The sequence below is a fragment of the Scyliorhinus torazame genome, chromosome 7 (assembly GCF_047496885.1).
Source record: "Scyliorhinus torazame isolate Kashiwa2021f chromosome 7, sScyTor2.1, whole genome shotgun sequence".
NCBI classification, from domain to species: Eukaryota; Metazoa; Chordata; class Chondrichthyes; order Carcharhiniformes; family Scyliorhinidae; genus Scyliorhinus; species Scyliorhinus torazame.
Genome location: NC_092713.1, coordinates 47,124,544 through 47,147,882, shown reverse-complemented (window position 1 = coordinate 47,147,882; position 23,339 = coordinate 47,124,544). Strand labels below are relative to the sequence as shown.

Here is a 23,339-nt window from a genome sequence, read left to right as displayed (position 1 = left end):
AAGCGAACTGTGGCATCTGGCTTCATTACAGGTACAATTGGTGCTGCCCAGTCAGCAAAACGGACGGGCCTGATAATACCCAAACTCTCCAAATGAGTGAGCTCCCCTTCTACCTTCTCGAGCAAGGCGTGGCGTGGCGCGGCGTGGCTCCTGGTTCGACTTGGATACGGGCTACGGCCCCTTTTATTTTCCCCAAACCAGGCTGGAATATATCTGGGTATCGTCCTAGCACCTCAGTCAACCCTCCAGAAACTGTTTGGAGGATGTGCTGCCATTGCAACCGCAAATGGCGCAACCAGTCCCGACCCAACAGGCTGGGCCCATGGCCGCGCACCACGATAAGTGGGAAACGCCCCTCCTGGCATCCATAAACAACAGGTGTCATTGTAGTTCCTGCAATGTCCAGTGGTTCCCCCGTGTAGGTGGCCAACCTGGCCTGTGAGTCGGTTAATGTAAGGGTCTGTGTACCCTGCTTGATGCGGTCGAATGTCCTCTGGGCGATCACGGAGACCGCTGCGCCAGTGTCCAACTCCATCTCAAACGGGTGACCATTGACCCATACTGTCGCCTTAATGCGGGCCACACGGGGTGCTGCCACACAATGCAGCTGCAGGCAGTCGTCCTCCGTCTCCACGTCCTCGGGAGTAGTCGCCGCAGGTTCATCAAACATGGAAGGTACGGCCCCTGGGCTGGTCCCAGTTTCGGTCGCCTCTGGCGCACCCAGGACCGGCGTCCGCGACGGGGTCGGCGCCTACAAGTCTGACACGGACATGGCTCCTCATCCATTGGTTCTGGAGAAGGCTCCCTTCAGGGAGGAATGTCCGACGGCCACTGGCATCGGTCCGGACGTCGCCTCGCCCAAGGTACCGCAGGAGTGCGGGGGGACGTTTTCGGATGGAAGGGGTTGCGCCCCAAGGCATGCACTTCCATTCCCTGTAGCTCCTGCACTCCTCGTTCAGCGCTCTCTCGGGACAATACTATTTGAATGGCCTCTTGAAAAGTCAATGTTGGCTCAGCTAACAACTTTCTCTGGGTGGCCGCATTGTTAATAACGCAAACCAAACGGTCGCGTAACATTTCTGACAAGGTCTCACCATAGTCACAGTACTCCGCAATCCTGCGTAGCCTGGATAGAAAGTCGGCAAGGGATTCTCCAGGGGTCCTCTCAGCGGTATTAAAAGGCAGTAGCGGCCGCCATTCTCAATAAATATGACAGTAGTGGCCGGGACCACCACTGGACACGACAACTAATCGCTCTACAAGCCTCCTGAAACCCGCCCGTGACCTGCACTTTGAAAATCCCTGATCTAATGCATCCCTATCAGGAAGTTGTATACCATCCTTAAACACTGGACGAGTAAGTATCAGAAGAACATATCCTTATAGCACAATCACAGAATCCTTCACCCAAGGGAGAGAATTATTCCGAGTGCATTGTGTAGGAATGCTATAAATGCGTGCAAATAAAAATTCAGAGTAGAATGGATTGAATTGGTTCTTTGAGACAGGCAACCACAAGGGAAATGGGCAGAAAAATTACAGGTCGAATCCAATGTTAGTTAAGTTTGAAATTACAAATTTTAGTTTAAATAATGCAGTAATGAATGGAAGTAGGGCTGTGCTGTGGAAGTGCAGAGAGATTTGGGAGTACAGGTTTAAAGAGCATTAAAAGCAGGTTGACAGGACTGTGAAAAAAAAGAACAGAATTCTAGGTTTTGTCACATGGTATACAATACAAAAGCTAAGAGGTGGGCAGCACGGTGGCGCAGTGGGTTACCCCTGTTGCCTCATGGCGCCGAGGTCCCAGGTTCGATCCCGGCTCTGGGTCACTGTCTGTGTGGAGTTTGCACATTCCCCCGTGTTTGCGTGGATTTCACCCCTGTCATAATATACACCAGTATATCATGGTGCAGACACACACACACACACACTGATGGACATGCAGTGGGACCAATCAGCATACACAACACCGCAGCCAATCACCAGTGAGAGCACACGCACTATAAAGACAGGGGACAGGAGAGTTCCCGCTCATTCTAGTAGCAGCCAGCTCGGAGCACAAAGCTCACAGCCTGCAACACAGACATTCCCCATGTGCTGAGTGCATCACCTGGTTAGGACTAGGCAAGGGTCAACAGTTAAAGGTGGTATTGCATTTACCCACAGTTCAAATATGTTAATATAGTTAACCTAATAATAAAATAGAGTTGCACCACTTCCAGTGTTGGTGAACTGTTTGTGATCCAGAACACCCAACACATCATGGTACAAGGAGTGGTTGCATACTAGCACTTCTGAGACCCACCTGCAACTAATCAGCATTCCGGCATCCTGAAGTATGGAGAACATCAACCCGCTGCTGCCGCTCCGCATCGCCGGCACCTCAGCGTACAGTGACAACCAGCAACGATACCCAGGCAAGATGTTCAAGATCCGGGTTCCGCAGCAGCTCCAATGCCACAGCGATCTGTGTGAAAACTGGCGGGCATTCCGGCAAAAGTTTGAAATCTTCCTGCTGGCAGCCGAACTAGAAGACCTGACCGATCCTGAAAAAACAGAGCTTCTCACCATAGCCGGTGCCAGAGCAGAAGAAATCTTTTAAAAATTCAAGTTCTCCAAGGGGCAAAACAGGAGCGACTTCCAGGCAGTCCTGGACAAATTCGGCAAATACTGTGAGGAAAACACACTCCAATCAGCAAGGAAAGATAAGAGAAGCGCCAGTACTCACCTCGAGGCCGAAATCCCGGAGCAGAGAACTATTTTGGTTGGCGGCCATCTTTCTAAAGGGACTGCACTTGCGCAGTTGCGCGACGCCGTGCATGCGCAATCACGAAAACGGCCATCAGTAAAGGAACCGCGATCTGCGCATGTGCAAACGTCTCCTACGTGCTACGTCACGCGCGTCATGACGTCAGAGGCCCCGGGCCATGCACATTTAAAGGGGAAATGTCCCAAATTCACCTGTACCAGTCTATCAAAGAAAAAATATTTTAAAGCTGTAAAACAACCTTCCTTCACCTGGAATGACAGCACAATGCCTCAAATTGAACCAGGAAATAAAATAAACCTCCGAAGAACCCTGCAACGAGCAGTTACCTACCCCCAAACCGAGTCCGATTCCGACTTCCCGCAGACCACCGAGGACCCAAGGGAGCCTTTTCGAGTCGCTGTTGTAACAAAGAACAGGCTGTCCCCAAATCAAAACCACCAGCTGCTGTCGGTGCACAGCATTGATCCAGACGACGTGTGGTGTGCCACCCTGACGGTCAACCAGAATTCGTCGCCCACCTCAGAGACTTGACTTATGAGTTTTACGATGTTGGACTCTTTGATCTGTTCTGTTATCCTGTTTCATTGTTCCAGTAGTTTGTATATAATGTTCATTTCGTTGTTGGTGTGACACCCTATTTCTCAGCACCAGGCACCTTCCCATGTAAATAGAGCCTCATGTACATAGTCATGTAAATAACACGCACACACATAGTCAGGTACATTCACTACACGATATTTGTTGTCACGCAGGCACATATTCTTTATATAAAAGGGGGGATGTCATAATATATACCAGTATATCATGGTGCAGACACACACACGCACACTGATGGACATGCAGTGGGACCAATCAGCATACACAACACCGCAGCCAATCACCAGTGAGAGCACATGCACGATAAAGACAGGGGACAGGAGAGTTCCCGCTCATTCTAGTAGCAGCCAGCTCGGAGCACAGAGCTCACAGCCTGCAACACAGACATTCCCCATGTGCTGAGTGCATCACCTGGTTAGGACTAGGCAAGCGTCAACAGTTAAAGCTGGTATCGCATTTACCCACAGTTCAAATATGTTAATATAGTTAACGTTATAATAAAATAGAGTTGCACCACTTCCAGTGTTGGTGACCTGTTTGTGATCCAGAACACCCAACACATCAGCCCCCACAACCCAAAGATGTGCAGGCTAGGAGGATTGGCCACGCTAAATTGCCCCTTCATTGGAAAAAATGAATTGGGTACTCTAAATTTACAAAAGAAAAAGAAAAGAAAAGCTAAGAGGTAATATTACGTCTATGTAAGACCCTGATACCATCTCATTTACAGAATCGGGCTCGCACTCGAAAGACACCGAGGCTTTAAAAGGGTAAAATTAAGATTCACTGGGCTGCTGCCTATGTCGAGGGAATAAAAATAAGGAAAAAGACTTGAATGATTGAAGCATTTTGCCCACAATCTTCTGACCATTAATTTTATCAGTATGTGCTGACAGTAAATGAGGTATTTTGCTGCCACTTAGTTTAGTGTGTGATTGAGTTTGATGAAAATGAAACATAATCCATATAGTGCAAGGCCTGAATGAACAGTTTCCTTTACCCAGTACATACAAAGAGAATGTGAGTCTTACATCACAAGGTAATATTTCCACTTGGAGTTTTGGTGGACAGCGCTTTTGCTGAGAGCACATAATTGGGATATTCCGTGCCTCCAACTCACATTTTTTTTGTCTATTATTGTTAGCGAAAGGAAAATCTGGGGCTAATCACATGTAATTTCCTAGCATGCAGTCCAAGGTTCTATGCTAAGAGAGCACAAGCAGAAAATTCACCTGTACCAGTCTAGCTTTCAACTTAATTCACCCAATGACATACAATCCTGTCGTAGAGAAGAGAGTCTTGCCTTTATTTACATGGTGCTTTTACACACAGTGTCAAAATGATTCAAAGCACTTTGCAGAATGAATTTTATTTGCAACAAAGCAAATTATTGAGATAAATCATAGACTTGCATAAGGGAAGGCAACCTTTTGGAACAATGGACCAGTTATTTGTGATACAGCTGGTGAGTGAGCCACAGATTCAAAATACATTATTACTTTAGCATAAATATGAGACAGAATTCTTTGAGGACATTACGAGCGTGGTAGACAACAGGGAACCGGTGGATGTGGCGTATCTGGATTTCCAGAAGGCATTCGACAAAATGCCACACAAAAGGCTGCTGCATACGATAAAGGCGCATGGCTTTACGGGTAATGTATTAGCATGGATAGAGGATTGGTTAACTGACAGAAAGCAAAGAGTGGGGATAAATGGGTGTTTTTCTGGTTGGCGACCAGTGGCTAGTGGTGTGCCTCAGGGATCAGTGTTGGGTCCACAATTGTTCACAATTTACATAGATGATCTGGAGTTGGGGACCAAGTGTAATGTGTCAAAGTTCACAGATGACACTAAAATGAGTGGTAGAGCCAAGTGTGCAGAGGACACTGAAAGTCTGCCGAGGGATATAGATAGTTTAAGTGAGTGGACAAGGGTCTGGCAGATGGAGTTCAATGTTGATAAATGTGAGGTCATCCATTTTGGTCGGAATAAGAGCAAAATGGACTATTATTTAAATGGTAAAAAATTGCAGCATGCTGCTGTGCAGCGGGACCAGGGCGTCCTTGTGCATGAATCGCAAAAAGTTGGTTTGCAAATGCAGTAATTAATTAAGAAGGCAAATGGAATTTTGTCCTTCATTGCTCGAGGGATAGAGTTTAAAAGCAGGGAGATTATGTTGCAGCTGTATAAGGTGCTGGTGAGGCCACACTTGGAGTACTGTGTACAGTTGTGGTTTCCTTACTTGAGAAAGGATGTACTGGCACCGGAAGGTGTGCTGAGGGGTTGGTTCTGGAGTTGAGAGGATTACCTTATGAGGAGAGACTAAGTTGACTGGGACTATACTTATTAGAATTTAGAAGAATGAGGGGGAGGATCTTATAGAAACATATAAAATTATGAAGGGAATAGATAGGATAGAAGCAGGGAGGTTGTTTCCAATGCTGGATGAAACTAGAACTAGGGGACATAGCCTCAAAATAAGAGGGAGCAGATTTAGGACTGAGTTGAGGAGGAACTTCTTCACCAAAATGGTCATGAATCTGTGGAATTCCCTGCCAATTGAAGCAGTTGAAGCTATCTCGTTAAATGTTTTTAAGGCAAAGCGAGATAGATTTTTGAAGAGTAAAGGAATAAAAGGTTACGGTGAGCGGGCAGGTAAGTGGAGCTCAGTCCACAAAAAGATCAGCCATGATCTTATTGAATGGCGAAGCAGGCTTGAGGGGCCAGGTGGCCACTCCTGCTCCGAGTTCTTATCGTCTTATTAGAAACTGTTTTTCCCATTGTTCCATAAAGGCAGCAGAAATTGCTCTTGCAACCTTCACTTGAGTCTCTCCTTCTTTCTTCTGCTGCCCTTTCTTTGAATTTATTTTCTCTTTGCTCCCTTCACCTTCATCAACGTCTCCACACATTTCCCCCCATCTATTTTCACATTTTCTTTAGCCCTGTAAATGCGCATAGGCAGCAGCATTAGTACTCAAGCAGGCACACAGATTAAAGGTGATTATCTACTGGGTCATGGTGAGGAGAGTCATCAGTAGCCAGTATATGGGGGACAGAGTCAGAGAGCTCTCAATTAAAGGTAATGTAATTTGAAACAAGGGTGTTGGCATCCTCAGATTGAGGCTTCGAGAATCTGGTTTAGTCAATTATTGTAAGTGGACTATACTTTCTTCAGCTCCTCTACTCTGTATAGAACGATAGGCAAGTGAGCTGAAGTGAAAACTCATAAATGAAAACATCACATCATTGAAAAATTCACTGGTGAAAATAACTGACCGACTGGTGAAATTGTGGGATTTTATTTCAAATTGTCAGTTTTGTTAGCAGATAGCTGTGGACTCCAATGCCAAGGGTCAGGCTCCAAGGATCTGGATGCAGAAGCACAAACAATTCAAACTCACAAGTGGTCAAGGCCAATGAATGCATCGTCAAATGCCATTTCCGAGGACAGAAAGAAAGGAGAGGAGGTGGGGTAGCTCTGTTAATAATGGATGAGATCACTACAGTAATGAAAAATGATCTTTGTTCAGAGGATCAACATGTAAAATCAGTTTGGGTAGGTGGAGGGAGATTATAGGCACCCTGACAATAGCTGTGCTGTAGGATAGAGGATAAATCAAAAAATAATTGGAGCTTCCAAGGAAGGTACTGAAAATAGTGGGAGATTTTAATCTACATATAAAGTGGATTTGAAGCATCAAACTGGCAAAGGTAACCTGGAGAATAAGTTCAAAGAGTGTATTCAGGAAAGTTTCATACATTATATTCTGTAGCCAGTGAACAGATTATTTTAAGCCTGGTTTGTGTAATACGACAGGATTAATGATTGGCCTCATGTGAAAGATCTTCCGGTTAAAAGTGATCATAACGGACTTCCGGTGGCGGCCATGGAGGAGTAGGTCGCACATTCGGTAGCTCCCGCCTGGAACTGAGTCTCGGACTTTTTTTCAGGAGTTTTCGTGGACTTTTTGGGACAGATTGGTGAAGCACACATTGCCAAAAAGGATTCCCTCTCTGTTGAATGGACAGCTTGATCAGGAGTGGCCGGGTGAAGCGTTTATGTCCTGACAGACAGAAGTGTGCAGCGCGGGTGCCGATGCACAGCATGGCAGCCGATATAGACCAGAGTGCATGGGCGCAGTGGTCCCTGGAGCAACAGGAGTTCCTTATGGGCTACTTTGCTGATCTTAAAAAGGACATGCTGGCCCCGATGAAGGCATCAATAGACCAAATGATCGCAACTCAGGCGACACAAGGAAAAGCGATAAAGGAGATGGAGAAAAAGCTATCCGACCACGAGGACGAGTTGGTCGTATTGGCCTTTAAGGTGGAGGCAAAGGATGACCTCCACAAGAAGTGGCAGGAGAGGCTGGAGGACCTAGAAAACAGGTCCAGGAGGCAGAACTTGAGAGTTGTGGGCCTCCCCGAAGGTGCGGAGGGGTCAGATGCTGGAGCATTTGTGTCCAAAATGCTGGAGATGCTGATGAGGACGGGGGTATTCCCTCGACCTCTGGAGCTGGACGGGGCCCTCGCAAGGAAACCCAAGGCGAATGAACCGCCGAGGGCCATGGTGGTGAGATTTCATCGCTTCTTGGACAAGGAACTTGTCTTGCGATGGGCTAAAAAAGAGCGGAGCAGCAGGTGGGAGAACAGCGTGACACGCATCTACCAGGAACTGGGTGCGGAGCTGGCCAAGAGACGTGCTGGATTCAACTGGGTGAAGGCGACCCTCTTCAGCAAGGTGTTGAAATTTGGGATGCTACACCCAGCGTGGCTGACCACGTGGAATGTGAGGGGTTTGAATGGGCCGGTCAAAAGAGCGCCGTGTTTGTGCATTTAAAGGGGTTAAAAGCAGACGTAGCAATGCTTCAGGAGACACATTTAAAGCTCGCAGATCACACGAGATTGAGGAAGGGATGGGTGGGCCAGGTGTTTCATTCATGGCTGGATTCGACAACCAGGGGGGCAGCAATTTGAGGCTGGGAGAATAGTGGCAGATAAGGGGGGCAGGTACATAATGGTGAGTGGAAGGCTGGAGGGGTCCAGGTGGCGTTTGTGAACATCTACGCTCCGAATTGGGATGATGTGGAATTTATGAGACGCATGCTAGGCAAAATCCCGGACTTAGAGTCACACAACCTGATCATGGGGGGGAGACTTTAACACAGTCATTGACCCCGAACTGGACCGGTCGAAGTCCAGGACAGGGAAGCGACCGGCAGCGGCTAAGGAACTGAAGAGGTTTATGGAGCAGATGAGGGGGGGATGGATCCCTGGAGGTTCGCATGGCCGAGAGCGAAGGAGTTCTCTTTTTTCTCCCACGTTCATAAGGTTTACTCCCACATAGATTCCTTTGTCTTGAGCAGGGCATTAATCCCAAAGGAGGCGGGGACGGAATACTCGGCAGTCACAGTCTCGGACCATGCCCCGCACTGGGTGGACCTGTGGCTTAGTGAGGAGAGAGGGCAGCGCCCACTCTGGAGACTGGATGTGGGGCTGCTGGCGGACGAAGAGGTTTGCGGGCAGATTAACAGGAACATCCAGGATTACCTGGAAACAAACGATACGGGTGAGGTAGCAGCAGCAACGGTTTGGGAGGCTCTGAAGGTAGTTATTAGAGGGGAGCTCATCTCAATTCGATCCCATAGGGAAAAGAGAGAAAGAGGGGAGAGGGAGAGACTGGTGGAGGAGATACTCCGCGTGGACAGAAGATACGCGGAGGCCCTCGAGATGGGGCTACTGAGGGAGCGGCGGAGTCTGCAAGTGGAGTTTGAACTGTTGACCACAGGGAAAGCGGTAGCACAGCTGAGGAAGGCAAGGGTGGCAGTCTATGAGTACGGGGAGAAAGCGAGCAGAATACTGGCACATCAACTGCGAAAGACGAAGGCGGCCAGGGAAATCGGGGGAGTAAAGAATAAGGAGGGTAACACGGTCTTGGATCCGGAGGGGTGAATGGAGTCTTTAAGGAGTTTTTTAGATATCATAGAATTTACAGTGCAGAAGGAGGCCATTCGGCCCATCGAGTCTGCACCGGCTCTTTGCAAGAGCACCCTACCCAAGGTCAACACCTCCACCCTATCCCCATAACCCAGTAATCCCACCCAACACTAAGGGCAATTTTGGACACTCTCATATTTCTCACATATGTGTAAAAGGCCTTGGGGTTTTCCTTGATCCTACCAGCCAAAGATTGGTCATGCCCTCTCTTAGCTCTCCTAATCCCTTTCTTCAGTTCCCTCCTGGCTATCTTGTATCCTTCCAATGCCCTGTCTGAACCTTGTTTCCTCAGCCTTACATAAGTCTCCTTTTTCCTCTTAACAAGACATTCAACCTCTCTTGTCAACCATGGTTCCCTCACTTGACCATCTCTTCCCTGCCTGACAGGGACATACATATCAAGGACACGTAATACCTGTTCCTTGAACAAGTTCCACATTTCACTTGTGTCCTTCCCTGACAGCCTATGTTCCCAACTTATGCACTTCAATTCTTGTCTGACAACATCGTATTTCCCCTTCCCCCAATTGTAAACCTTGCCCTGTTGCTCGCACCTATCCCTCTCCATTACTAAAGTGAAAGTCACAGAATTGTGGTCACTATCTCCAAAATGCTCCCCCACTAACAAATCTATCACTTGCCCTGGTTCATTACCAAGTACTAAATCCAATATTGCCCCTCCTCTGGTCAGACAATCTACATACTGTGTTAGAAAAGCTTCCTGGACACACTGCACAAACACCACCCCATCCAAACTATTTGATCTAAAGAGTTTCCACTCAATGTTTGGGAAGTTAAAGTCACCCATGACTACTACCCTGTGACTTCTGCACCTTTCCAAAATCTGTTTCCCAATCTGTTCCTCCACATCTCTGCTACTATTGGGGGGCCTATAGAAAACTCCTAACAAGGTGACTGCTCCTTTCCTATTTCTGACTTCAACCCATACTGCCTCAGTAGGCTGATACTCCTCGAACTGCCTTTCTGCAGCTGTTATACTATCTCTAATTAACAATGCCACGCCCCCACCTCTTTTACCACCCTCCCTAATCTTATTGAAACATCTATAACCAGGGACCTCCAACAACCATTTCTGCCCCTCTTCTATCCAAGTTTCCGTGATGGCCACCACATCGTAGTCCCAAGTACCGATCCATGCCTTAAGTTCACCCACCTTATTCCTGATGCTTCTTGCGTTGAAGTATACACACTTCAACCCATCTCCGTGCCTGCAAGTACTCTCCTTTGTCAGTGTTCCCTTCCCCACTGCCTCATTACACGCTTTGGCGTCCTGAATATCAGCTACCTTAGTTGCTGGACTACAAATCCGGTTCCCATTCCCCTGCCAAATTAGTTTAAACCCTCCCGAAGAGTACTAGAAAACCTCCCTCCCAGGATATTGGTGCCCCTCTGGTTCAGATGCAACCCGTCCTGCTTGTACAGGTCCCACCTTCCCCAGAATGCGCTCCAATTATCCAAATACCTGAAGCCCTCCCTCCTACACCATTCCTGCAGCCACGTGTTCAACTGCACTCTCTCCCTATTCCTAGCCTCGCTATCACGTGGCACCGGCAACAAACCAGAGATGACAACTCTGTCTGTCCTGGCTTTTAACTTCCAGCCTAACTCCCTAAACTTGTTTATTACCTCCACACCCCTTTTCCTACCTATGTCGTTGGTACCAATGTGCACCACGACTTCTGGCTGCTCGCCCTCCCCCTTAAGGATCCTGAAGACACGATCCGAGACATCCCTGACCCTGGCACCCGGGAGGCAACATACCTTCCGGGAGTCTCGCTCACGACCACAGAATCTCCTATCTATTCCCCTAACCATTGAATCTCCTACAACTATTGCTTTTCTATTCTCCCCCCTTCCCTTCTGAGCCCCAGAGCCAGACTCAGTGCCAGAGACCTGGCTGCTAGGGCCTTCCCCCGGTAGGTCATCCCCCCCAACAGCATCCAAAACGGTATACTTGTTTTGAAGGGGAATGGCCACGAGGGATCCCTGCACTGTCTGCCTGTTTGTTTTTTTCCCCCTGACGGTAACCCAGCTATTCTTGTCCTGTACCTTGGGTGTGGTTACCTCCCTGTAACTCTTCTCAATCACCCCCTCTGCCTCCCGGATGATCCGAAGTTCATCCATCTTCAGCTCCAGTTCCCTAACACGGTCTTTGAGGAGCTGAAGTTGGGTGCACTTCCCGCAGGTATAGTCAGCGGGGACACCGGTGGTATCCCTCACCACCCACATCCTACAGGAGGAGCATGCAACTGGCCTAGCCTCCATTCCCTCTTACCTGACAGAATATAGCTGCCCTGTGGACTAACTAGATCTCCGCCCTCCGACTCTGCTCCCAGTCAGCTACACTTTCTGTAAACCCCTGGCTCTCTTCTCACTCTTTGCGGAAATGTCGGAAACAAAATGAAAGGAGCACCTTACTCCCTCCTCACCTAACTCCCTCGGTCAGCAAACTCTTACTGTAGCACTCAAAATGCACCAAATTCAGCACTCCCTCGGTCAGCAAACTCTTACTGTAGCACTCAAAATGCACCAAATTCAGCACTCCCTCGGTCAGCAAACTCTTACTGTAGCACTCAAAATGCACCAAATTCAGCACTCAGTGCAAACAAAGTCTGCACTGTAGGGGATCACTTTTATACTGTGAATCTAGCCTCTGAAAACTGGCCTAATCCAATTAACTAATTAACAAGCTCCAGCTGCAAGTGCCTAGAAGTAGAAGCCTGTTTAAAGCTGATTGAAAATTCACCTTCTTCTAAACCAAACAGCAACTTTTAAGTTAATTAACTAAATAAAAGAAAGACTAAACTTTAGATAAAAATGAAGCCTTATACTCTCTCGGTCACCAAACTCTCACTATCGCACTCAAAAAGCACCAAATTCAGCACTCAGTGCAAACAAAGTCTGCACTGTAGGGGATCACTTTTACACTGTGAATCTAGCCTCTGAAAACTGGCCTAATCCAATTAACTAATTAACAAGCTCCAGCTGCAAGTGCCTACAAGTAGAAGCCTGTTTAAAGCTGATTGAAAATTCACCTTCTTCTAAACCAAACAGCAACTTTTAAGTTAATTAACTAAATAAAAGAAAGACTAAACTTTAGATAAAAATGAAGCCTTATACTCCCTCGGTCACCAAACTCTTACTATAGCACTCAAAATGCACCAAATTCAGCACTCAGTGCAAACAAATTATCGCAACAGCCAGAAGAAATCAATCAGCAACTAACCTGGAAGTAGTTGAAAATACCTTTAAATAGTGATACTGAGGTGGGTCATTCTAGTTGCTGATGTGTGCCCAACCTTCGTGAGGTTAATAAAGACCATTCGCTAAAGCTTTGCACTCCAAAATGACACTGCTGGCATCAAATCAGTGTTGTGTATCATGATCTGCCTGCTCTACATAGTTCCAGTAGCTGTTTATTGTCCTCACCAATATGCCACCTTGCGCAATTTGCTTCAGGGGTTTGCACAGCAGTATTATTTTGGAGAACTTGTAGTCGCTCTAAAACTGGCAATAACAAGCATGATTTTGTGCTTTTTTTTTGTTCAGCTTATGTAAAATGAGATTCACTCAGCATCCCAGCAAACCAATTATTTTTTTTTAGAATATATTCAAATTTTACAAAATATTTGACACAAAACCACCCCCCCCCCCAACAAGAAAAAAGAAACAAAAACACAACAATCAGAAATTATGCATTAGATTTCCCCCATATGCAATAACCCCCCATATAACATTTCAAAGCACAAATAGGGGGGAAAAAACCACCTTCGCCCAAACACCACCTCAAAAGAAACCCTCCCTCCCCGCACCGCCCCCCCCCCCCCCCCCACCCCCCAACCCTGGGCTGCTGCTGTTGACCTCCTCCTAACGCTCCGCGAGATAGTCTAGGAACGGTTGCCACCGCCTGGAGAACCCTTGCACAGACCCTCGCAAGGCAAACTTTATCCTTTCCAGCTTGATGAACCCTGCCATGTCATTGATCCAAGCTTCCACACTAGGGGGGCTTTGCATCTTTCCATCCTCCGCCGGGCTACTAGGGACGCAAAGGCCAGAATACCGGCCTCTTTCGCGTCCTGCACTTCCGGCTTGTCCGATACTCCAAATAATGTCAATCCCCAGCTCGGCTTGACCCAGGCGTTCACCACCTTGGACATAGTCCTCGCAAAACCCCTCCAAAATCCATCCAGCACCGGGCACGACCAGAACATATGGAATTGATTTGCCGGGCTCCCCGAGCACCTCCTACATCTGTCCTCCACCCCAAAGAACCTACTCAACCTCGCCTCTGTCATATGCGCTCTGTGAGTAACTTTGAACTGTATTAGGCTGAGCCTGGCGCAAGAGGAGGAAGAATTAACCCTACTCAGGGCATCAGCCCACAGACCCTCATCTATCTCCTCCCCAAGATCCTCCTCCCACTTGCCCTTTAACTCCTCCACTGAGGCCTCCTCTTCCTTCAGCTCCTGGTAAATCGCCGAAACCTTGCCTTCTCCAACCCATACACCCGAAATCACCCTGTCCTGAATCCCACGTGCCGGAAGCAGCGGGAATTCCCTCACCTGCTGCCTCACAAACGCCCTCACTTGCATGTACCTGAAAGCGTTTCCCGGGGGTAGCCCAAACTTCTCCTCCAGCGCACCTAGGCTCGCAAACGTCCCATCGATGAACAGGTCCCTCATTCTTCTAATCCCTGCCCGATGCCAGCTCCGAAACCCTCCATTCATCCTTCCTGGGACGAACCGATGATTCTCCCGAATCGGTGACCAAACCGAGGCTCCCACCTCGCCCCTGTGTTGCCTCCACTGCCCCCAGATCTTCAACGTCGCCGCCACCACCGGACTCGTGGTGTACCTTGTCGGCGAGAGCGGCAGCGGTGCCGTCACCAGCGCCCTCAGGCTCGTGCCCACACACGGCGCCATCTCTAGCCTCTTCCACGCCGCCCCCTCTCCCTCCATTACCCACTTACGGATCATCGCCACATTGGCAGCCCAATAATAGCCACACAAATTCGGCAGCGCCAGCCCCCCCCTGTCCCTGCTAAGCTCCAGAAACACTCTCTTCACCCTCGGGGTCTTATTCGCCCACACAAATCCCATGATGCTCCTGCTTACCCGTTTGAAAAAGGCCTTGGGGATCACAATGGCAAGGCACTGGAACACAAAGAGGAACCTCGGGAGGACCGTCATTTTGACCGACTGCGCCCTACCCGCTAATGAGAGTGGCAGCATATCCCATCTTTTAAAATCCTCCTCCATCTACTCCACCAACCACGTCAAATTGAGCTTGTGCAGGGCCCCCCAGCTCCTAGCTACTTGGATCCCTAGGTACCGAAAGCTCCTTTCCGCCCTCTTCAGCGGTAGCTCGTCTATCCCCCTTCCCTGGTCCCCTGAATGCACCACAAAGAGCTCACTCTTCCCTACGTTGAGTTTATACCCCGAAAAGTCCCCAAACTCCCCAAGGTTCCACATGACCTCCGCCATCTCCTCCACTGGATCCGCAACATACAACAACAGGTCATTGACATACAACGACACCCTGTGTTCCTCTCCCCCCCCCGGACCAATCCCCTCCATTTCCTGGATCCCCTCAGTGCCATGGCCAGTGGCTCAATTGCCAGTGCAAACAACAAGGGGGATAAGGGGCACCCCAGCCTCGTCCCCCGGTACAGCCGAAAGTACTCCGACCTCCGTCGATTCGTAGCCACACTTGCCACCGAGGCTCTATATAGCAGCCTGACCCAACTGATGAACCACTCCCCGAACCCAAACCTCCGCAACACTTCCCAAAGATACTCCCACTCCACCCGATCAAAGGCCTTCTCCGCGTCCATAGCTGCCACTACCTCCGCTTCCCCCTCCACCGAGGGCATCATAATCACATTGAGGAGCCTCCGCACATTTGTATTTAGCTGCCTACCCTTCACAAATCCCGTCTGGTCCTCATGAATCACCCCCGGGACACAGTCCTCAATTCCCGTAGCCAGCACCTTCGCCAGCAACTTAGCGTTAACATTGAGGAGCAAGATCGGTCTATACGACCCACATTGCAATGGATCCTTGTCCCGCTTTAAGATCAAAGAAATCAGCGCCCTGGACATTGTCGGGGGCAATGTCCCCCTCTCCCTCGCCTTATTAAAAGTCCTCACTAGCAACGGGCCCAGCAGGTCCACGTATTTCCTGTAAAATTCAACCGGGAACCCATCCGGCCCCGGGGCCTTCCCCGCCTGCATGCTCTCCAATCCTTTAACCAGCTCCTCCAGCCCAATCGGCGCCCCCAAACCAGCCACCTCCTCCTCCTCCACCCTCGGGAACCTCAGCTGATCCAGGAATCGTCGCATCCATTCCTCCCCGCTGGGGACTCAGACCTGTACAGATCCCCATAGAAGTCCCTAAATACCTTGTTTATTCTCACCGCACTCCGCACTGTATTCCCCCCTCTATCCTTGACTTCACCAATCTCCCTCGCTACCTCCCTCTTACGAAGCTGATGTGCCAGCATCCGACTCGCCTTTTCCCCATACTCATACGCCGCCCCCTGCGCTTTCCTCCACTGTGTCTCTGCTTTTCCCGTGGTCAACAGGCCGAATTCCGTCTGGAGCTTTCGTCGCTCCCTAAGTAGCCCCTCCTCGGGGGCCTCTGCATACCTCCTGTCCACCCTTAAAATCTCCCCCACCAACCTCTCCCTCTCCCTCCCCTCTCTCTTCTCCCTGTGGGCCCTAATGGAGCTTAGCTCTCTCCTGACCACCGCCTTCAATGCCTCCCAAACTATCCCCACCTGCACCTCCCCGTTGTCGTTGGCCTCCAAGTATCTTTCAATACACCCCCGCACCCGCCCGCCCACCCCCTCATCCACCAATAGTCCCACATCGAGGCGCCACAGCGGGCACTGTTCCCTCTACTCCCCCAACTCCATTTCCACCCAATGCGGGGCGTGGTCCGAGATGGCTATGGCCGAATATTCCGTTCCCTCCACTTTCGGGATTAGCGCCCTACTCAAAATGAAAAAGTCTATCCGGGAGTAGGCTCTATGGACGTGGGAAAAGAAGGAAAATTCCCTGGCCAGTGGCCTGCAAACCTCCATGGATCCACTCCCCCCATCTGGTCCATACACCCCCTGAGCACCTTGGCCGCAGCCGGCCTCTTACCCGTCCTGGCCCTAGAACGGTCCAGTGCTGGGTCCAGTTGGTTGTTGAAGTCCCCCCCCCCCCAATTATCAAGCTTCCTACCTCCAGATCCGGAATCCGACCTAGTATGCGTTTCATAAATCCGGCATCAACCCAATTCGGGGCGTATACGTTAACCAGTACCACCCGCACCCCCTGCAACCTACCACTCACCATCACATATCGACCTCCATTATCCACTACAATATTCAGTGCCCCGAACGACACCCGCTTCCCCACCAGTATTGCAACCCCTCTGTTCTTCGCATCCAGCCCTGAATGAAAGACCTGCCCTACCCATCCCTTTCTCAGCCTAACCTGATCTGCCACCTTCAGATGTGTCTCCTGGAGCAGAACCACGTCTGCCTTCAGTCCCTTTAAGTGCGCGAACACCCGGGCCCTCTTGACCGGCCCGTTCAGGCCCCTCACATTCCAAGTTATCAGCCGGATTGGGGGGCTACACGCCCCCCCCCCTTGCCAACTAGCCATCTCCTTTTCTAGGCCAGCCACGTGCCCGCGCCTCCCGCACCCTCCAGTCCCCCAGGCTGCGGACTCCCGCCCCGATTACCTCTCCTACTTCCAGCTCCCCTTTGGCTAATGCAGCAGCAACCCAGTTACTCCCCCCCCTCCCCCCCTCCTCCCGCCCATCCCCCCCACTAGATCCTCATCTAGCTATTTTGCTCCCCCCATGACACTCCCGTAAGTCAGCTGACTCCTGCTGACCCCGGCCTCTCCTGCCATTCCATCGACCCCCCAGTGTGAGAATCACCCCACCCCTTGGCAGTCAGTGTGCCCTTCCCCTCCCAGCCCCGCCCCATCCTTTCCTAATGCCGGAAAAAAGCCCGCGCTTTCCGGAGCCGGCCCCGCCCCCTCTGGCGCAGCACCTTTTTGCGGCCTTACCCCAACTCCCCATCCCCGGGCCTCCACTCCCCTCTTCCTCCACGGGGCCCTGCCCCTCCAGCACCGACACCCACACTCTCCCACAGCCCCCACCTCAAATCCATTCACCCATCCCCACCCAGCACCAAAACACAAAGAACATTCCCCAAACACAGTAAACACAGTAAACATCCCCCCATGACAAACCCTCAGTTTGAGTCCAACTTTTCAGTCTGGATAAAGTTCCATGCCTCATCGGGCGTTTCAAAATAGTGGTGCCGATCTTGGAACGTGACCCACAATCGTGCTGGCTGCAGCATCCCAAACTTCACCCCCTTCCGATGGAGCACATCCTTAGCCCGGTTAAAACCAGCCCTCTTCTTAGCCACCTCCGCACTCCAGTCCTGGTAAATTTGGATCTCCGTGTTCTCCCACCTGCTGCTCCGCTCTTTTTTGGCCCATCTCAGGACACACTCTCTGTCCATGAAGCGGTGGTAACTCACCACTACAGCCCTTGGCAGCTCGTTGGCTTTGGTACTCCTTGCCAGGACCCGATGAGCCCCATCCAGCTCCAGGGGCCTCGGGAAAGTTCCCACGCCCATCAGCGAATTGAGCATCGTGCTCATATATGACCCTACATCGGGCCCCTCCACTCCTTCAGGGAGACCCAGAATCCGAAGATTCTTGCTCCTCGACCTATTCTCCAGGTCCTCAAATTTTTCCGCCCACCTCTTGTGCAGCGCCTCGTGCACCTCCACCTTCACCGCCAGGCCCAAGATCTCGTCCTCGTTCTCCGAGGTTTTTTGCCGCACCTCCCGGATCGCCGCCCCTTGGGTCTTCTGGGTCTCCACAAGCTTCTCAATCGTCGCCTTCATTGGCGCCAGCATTTCTGTCCTCAGCTCCTCAAAACAGCGTTTAAGAAACTCCTGCTGCTCCTGCGACCACTGCGCCCACACTGCTTGGTCTCCACCCGCCGCCATCTTGCTTTTCCTCCCTCGCACTTTCCGCTGCACCAGGATCACTTTTTTAACCGCTCCACTCCTGGTCCAATCCATATAGTGTCGCGGGAACCTTGCTGTCACCTTCCCACACTGGAAGCCGTCGAACAATTACCGTTGGGGCCCCTCTAAAGAGCCCAAAAGTCCGTTCCCAGCGGGAGCTGCCGAACGTGCGACCTACCTAATCATAGCCGCAACCGGAAGTCTCCCAGCAAACCAATTATAATGATTCTTCCAAACACGTTATGAATCAGTAATCACCAACTGATTGGATTTCCAACACATATTTAATAATAATAATCTTAATTGTCACAAGTAGGCTTACATTAACACTGCAATGAAGTTACTGTGAAAAGCCCCTAGTCACCACACTCCAACGCCTGTTCGGCTACACGGAGGGAGAATTCAGAATGTCCAAATTACCTAACAGCACATCTTTCGGGACTTGTGGGAGAATGTGCAAACTCTGCACAGACAGTGACCCAAGCATGAATCGAACCTGGGACCCTGGCGCTGTGAAGCAACAGTACTAACCACTGTGCTACCGTTCTCTGACAGCAATAACTCCAACTTAAGCTGGAACCTTGGTGCAGATAATGAAGGAGTCCAGATGTAGGATGACCCAATTGGAAGCCCAAAAATACAGCCAATGTGCTGCTCTCTTGATGTTTCAATAGATCAATAATTGACAACGTTTTGAAATTCCTCCAGGAAATAAACTAAGTTTGGTACTCTTTCACTAAAAATATTGACAGAAATTTCAGTACCGTGGCCATTTCAAATGATAGTAGTTAGGAAAGTTCCAGATGCAATGCCTAGTTAATGGTGCATTGGCTAATTCCTATTCGAGCACCGGTGCAAATGCTACAACTGGCCTTTCTGGCCCTTTGCTGGGAAGAAATTAAAATAAAAGAGGATACCAATCTTGGCTGATAAACAGAACCTCTGCTGGAAAACGTGTATTGAAGAATACAGGGTGATTGCGAAGCTTTTCATGATCAAACAGCTTGGTACACAGTGCATGCTCCCACACAAATAAAGTCTATTGGACATCAGGGTATCAGACAGGCTGGTTGTTAACAAACATTCCCCAGCATCAGTCATACCTCCGGGAAAGGTGGGTGGAAAAGAGGCAAGAAAATGCGTAAAGAAACGTCAATCCCGTACCGAACAATCGGTGTTGGACTCTCTTGCCCTTGTCCACTGCTTTTAAAAGCAGAAGTGTCACCAGGCATTGGTTTAGAAGAGTCCCGCCTACAATGCTGACTTGTCTTTTCCTTTCAGGTGCTGGCTTCAGTGACTTGTACCACATCCTGTGTGCATTCTCTGTTTCATTTCAGATAAACCCCCCCAGAAACTCGCTTGTAGGTACATGCAATCGAACTGTTTGTCGAAATGTCCCAGAGGAGGCCAAGGGTAATTTCTTAGGAGGGCCTGGTAACCAGTCGGTGTTCACTCCATCATTGCGAGAAGACATCGAGTACACATGCATTGAAACACTCTTCCACTGAACTTCCCATCCCTCATTATCAGGGTTACATAAATAAAATCGGCTTGCAATTCCACCGCTGTGCGGCTACAGAAGTTGACACTAAATCCGCAGTGTTTTTCTTCAAGCTGGTGGGGATTGTGCAGGGGGGGGGGGGGGGGCGGGGTTTGTAAAATGCAGCAGCAGATTGAACCGTTCCATTTGACACACAATATGGATGCTCAAGGATAGATGTTAATCCATAAACTGAACTACACCACAAAGTGAACATTTCACATGTAAATTGTGCACAGCACAGGGGCGAATTATCTCTTGTGCCATAGACGGTGAAAGATTAGCAATACAATATGTAAGAGCAGGCCAGAATTCACTGCTCCCTCTCTCACCATGTACAGCAAACCCACCATAATTTTGCTTTTCTGCCTTTATTTCAAACGACCAGCCATTCGGACTACCGAAGAAGACAACATGCAGTTTTGAGTTTGAAGACCCGAAGTGGCAAATGCTTTTTCGCTATTTACCCCTAACTTAGCTTTTGCACCTTAAAATAGTCATTTGAATAACTTTATATTCCACTCACTAGTTATTCAGTGCCGATCTTTCACGTTAACTGCATTCCTGTTAACGTCCTCGCCTTCCTCGGAAGTTCAATCTTGAAAGGCGACATGCAACCTCCTGAGATGACATTATCCTTTTGGCCACCGCGGCGGTTATGTGGAGAGAGTTGATGCGGAGGTGGACTGAAATCTAAACGCTGTATCAGTGTCACTGACAACGCCAAAGCTTCGCTGCTAAACGATCCGCAGACTGCATAGTTTCTGCACTCCTTGAGTAACGCGCGCCACACACACAAAAAAAAACACAAGTATACATGTGACAACCATGTGATAATCATACACTAATCCAAAATTCTTCAACTTTGGAATTCCCCAAAGGACCAGATGGAATGGGGGAGGGGTGAGAAAGAGACACAGAAAGGCCAGGCGCGCTGAGTGCTGCAGAGCTGACACTGCACTCTTAATAATAGCTGCTTATTCCAAAGCGACTTAAAACATGCGAGGGGACCAACTGTAAAGCACACCTGTGGTCCTTGTGTACAGATCATTCCTGGCTTTTCATCAAACTAATGATGATTACACAGTCCCCCAGAATCTTCATGCGGGGTGACATTTGAAAATAAAACAGGAAAGTGAAGAGCGGGCACGAAAAAAAAATATTGGCAAGTAAAATAAAGGAAAACCCCAAAAGATGCTTCAGGAATAGAAAAACAGCAAAGGGATAACAAAATCAAAGAGTAGAACCTATCAGAGACCCAAAGGTTCCACGCATGAGGAATGTCTGGAAAGTGATGGGGGAAAATGGGACTTTCTTCCTTGGAAATGGGAAGGGGGAGAAGAGATTGGGCAGGTATCCAAACTCATGAGGGGCCCTACTCTACACAGAGTAGATTGGGAGAAACAGTTCCAATTAACGGAAGGATCAAGACTGAGAAGGCACAGATTTAAAATAATTGACAGAAGAAGAAGAAGCGACATGAGAAAAAACTTTTCTTTGTGCAGGAAGAGTGGCTGGGGTCTGGAATGTGTTGCCTGAGAGTGTGATGGAGGCAGGTTCAGTTGAGGCCTTCAAAGGGGAATTAGACTGTTAGCTGAAAAGGAAAATGTGCAGGGTTGTAGGGAGAAAATCGGGGAATGGCTCTCAGCAAATTGCTCATTCAGAGATCTGTTGCCGACACGATGGGCTGAATGGGCTCCTGCACCGTAACAATTCTGTGGTAACCTATATGTGGAGGTGGAAAATGTGGCATGGCTCTTAATGAATGCTTCTGACTGAAGTAACAGGGGACAGTGGAAGCATTTTAGTTAAGGAGCGGTGTGAAATCGGTTAGATTTTTTTCCATTACTTTATCAGAGTTCCAAAGCCAGAGCTCAGAGTGTGGACAGGGGTGAACCCCTAATCCAGCTCCTTGCCTGCTCCAAAAACCAACTCAAATTGAATCCAATTCATGGTCTTCACAAGAGAGACATACCAGATCCAGACATTACACCTGATCCCACGCTCATCTTAGCCAAAAGGCCAAGAAGCAATGAACTCGGTTAGATAAATACAGCGAGAGATTAAATGTTAACGGATTTAGCATCTTTAAAAATTACTATATTGTCATGTCCAGATGAAATGTATGTCAGATTGCTAAGAGAAAAAGGAAGGAGTTAGTGGAGGCTCTGACCATCTCTGGCTAGCAGCTGTGATGCCAGAGGACAGAAGGGCTGTTAACATTGTTTAAAAAGGGAGGATGGGAATGTCCGAATCAGAGATGGGAAAATAGTTAGAAAAAATTCTGAGAGACAGTATAAATCATCACTTAGAGAGGTATGGATTGGTGCAGCACGGTTGCGCAGTGTATTAACCTTGCTACCTCATGGTGCCGAGGTCCCAGATTCGATCCCGGCTCTTGGTCACTGTCCGTGTGGAGTTTGCACATTTTCCCTGTGTTTGCGTGGGTCTCGCCCCAACAACCCAAAGATGTGCAGGCTGGATGGATTGTCCACGCCAAATTGCCCCTTAATTTAAAAAAATGTAATTTTTTTTAAAGGTATGGATTGATCAAGGACAGTGAGCATAGATTTGTTAAGCGAAGGTTCTGTCTAACGTGATTACATTTTTTGAGGAGGTAGCTCATTTATTGTAGCCTACATGGAGTTTAGTAAGACTTTTGAAAAGATCCCACATAACAGCCTGGTCAGAAAAGTAACAATCATTGGCCTAGGCTTATGCCACAATTCCTACGTTTTCATAAAATCATACACCAAAGAATTAGGTAATTACATTGAAATATACATAGAAAATTGAAGCAGGAGGAGGCCGAGCCTGCCATTCATTATGATCATGGCTGCTCATCAAATTCAATACACTGATACTGCCTTTCCCCCATATACCTTGATCCCTTTAGAGCCAAGAGCTATATCCCTTCTTGAAATCACACACTGTTTTGGCCTCACCTACTTTCTGTGGTAGTGTATTCCACAGTTTCACCACTCTCTGGGTGAAGAAATTTCTCCTCACCTCAGTCGTAAAAGGTTTACCCCTTATCCTAGTTTGTGGATAAGGGGTAATCATAGAACATAGAATTGACAGTGCAGAAGGAAACCATTTGGCCCACCAAGTCTCCACCGGCCCACGGAAAGATCACCCTACCTAAGCTCACACCTCCACCCTATCCCCGTAACCCAGTAACCCCACCCAACCTTTTTGGACACTAAGGACAATTTAGCATGGCCAATCCACCTAACTTGCACATTCTTTCTCAGGGTCCAGTCAATTATACCTTTGTTGTTCTTTGATGATGCATTCTGTGTGTTCAGCTGTCTGCCCCCATCAACTTCCTTGACTATACATTAACATATGTATATCTCAGGAGGG

General features: G+C 48.9%; 1 protein-coding gene across 1 annotated transcript in view; it reads right to left on the bottom strand.

Annotated features, from left to right (window-relative positions):
- Nucleotides 1-20,752, bottom strand: part of st3gal3a (ST3 beta-galactoside alpha-2,3-sialyltransferase 3a) — a 1,052,507-nt gene extending 1,031,755 nt beyond the window's left edge. The window contains exon 1 of the mRNA XM_072510649.1: nt 20,500-20,752. The gene's annotated coding sequence lies outside the window, so the exon portion shown is untranslated. The remainder of the gene's footprint in view (nt 1-20,499) is intronic.
- Between the last annotated feature and the right edge of the window lie 2,587 nt (nt 20,753-23,339).